The sequence below is a fragment of the Palaemon carinicauda genome, chromosome 9 (genome assembly GCF_036898095.1).
Source record: "Palaemon carinicauda isolate YSFRI2023 chromosome 9, ASM3689809v2, whole genome shotgun sequence".
In the NCBI taxonomy this organism is placed as follows: domain Eukaryota; kingdom Metazoa; phylum Arthropoda; class Malacostraca; order Decapoda; family Palaemonidae; genus Palaemon; species Palaemon carinicauda.
The window spans coordinates 158086796-158088552 of record NC_090733.1 but is presented as its reverse complement, the minus strand read 5'-3'; positions in this window follow the sequence as shown (position 1 = coordinate 158088552).

The following is a 1757-nucleotide window of genomic DNA, read 5'->3' as shown; positions in this document are numbered from 1 at the left end:
CTGTATATATATATATATATATATATATATATATATATAACATCAACAACAAATGCAGCCGTTTTTAGTCCACTGTAGCACAAAAGCATCAATCATGTCTGGATCTTGGCCAGGTTTCATCACCACGTTGGCCACTGTAGATCAGTGATGGTAAGAGGTTTTCATCTGATCAATCACCGTAAACCAACCTAGCATGGGTGGCTCTGACTAGTACAGCTTTGCTAATCATGGCTATGCTTACATCCTTCCAGTACGTTAAGGTATCTCCACTCAGAAAGGAGGTAGATAAGGAGACCCCATCTCTTTATTACTGTCAACATGCCTAGTGGAAGTTTTGAGAAATGTACATTAGAAAAATGCAGGCATTAACATTAATGGGGAAAACTATGACAATTTAGGATTTGCAGATGACATATATCAAGTCATGGGAATATTGCAGAATATGATGGAAGATTTGAATAAAGAAATCAGAAATGTAGGACTGAAAATGAACATGTGTAAAACTAAGATAATGCTCAATGAAAATGCAGAGGCAACACATATGAGTTATGGATGAACATCAAGAGATTGTTAATGAATATTTAGGAGAGACAGTGTTCCCCATGACATAAAACCGAAATTTAAAGATGGATACGCAGGGAATGGAGAGTTTTTGGTAAACAAAATGAGATAGAGAAACGTAAAATGCCCCTTTTTCTAAAAAGAAAAGTATTTAATAAAATGTTCATACCAGTGTTAACATATGCATTACGAATGGGAGCCTTACTAAAGCCTTATAACATGAGCTAATTACAACTCAAATAGTTGGGAAAGAATAATGATTGGATTAGCACTAAGTGACAGAAAAGGAGCAACATGGATACGAGCGCAAACTCAAGTAAAGGATATTCTAACATGTAAGAAAAAAAATTGACGTAGCAGGACATACAATGTCAATAATAGATGATAGATGGATATCAAGATTAACAGTATGGATTGCTAGCGATTGCAAAAGTAGCTGGGTAAGGAAAAGAAGATGATCAATTGATGAACCAAGAAAATTTGCGGGTATAAACTGGCATAGGAAAACCATAAACAAATGAGTGTGGAAAGATATGTATGGGGCCTTTGTCCTACAGTGAATTAGTTACGGCTTATGTATATATATATATATATATATATATATATATATATATATACATACATACATACATACATACATACATACATACATACATACACACACACTAGTGTAGCCTACATGACCCATCAAAAATGGCTGCTTAATATTTGGATAGATATGCACGCACACAGACCTTCAACCCTTTCCACCCTCTCCCTCCTTTTGTAAGTAATACATTAAGGGCCTCAGATTTCGCCAGCCATCTCTACCTTGAGCTTTTAAATCAATACTTTTCCATTCGTCCTCTCCTACTTCACGCTTCATAGTCCTCAGCCATGTAGGTCTGGATCGTCCAACTCTTCTAGTGCCTTGTGGAGCCCATTTGAAAGTTTGGTGAACTAATCTCTTTTGGGGAGTGCAAAGAACATGACGAAACCATCTCCATCTGCCCCTCACCATGATCTCATCCGCATATAACACACGAGTAATCTCCTTTTGTTTCATTTCTAATCCTGTCCTGCCATTTAATTCCCAATATTCTTCTGAAGGCTTTGTCCGCAAATCTACAAAATCTATTGGATATTGTTTCATTGTTATACCACGACTCATGTCCAAACAGAAACACTGATCTCACTTAACTGATATATAGCCTGAT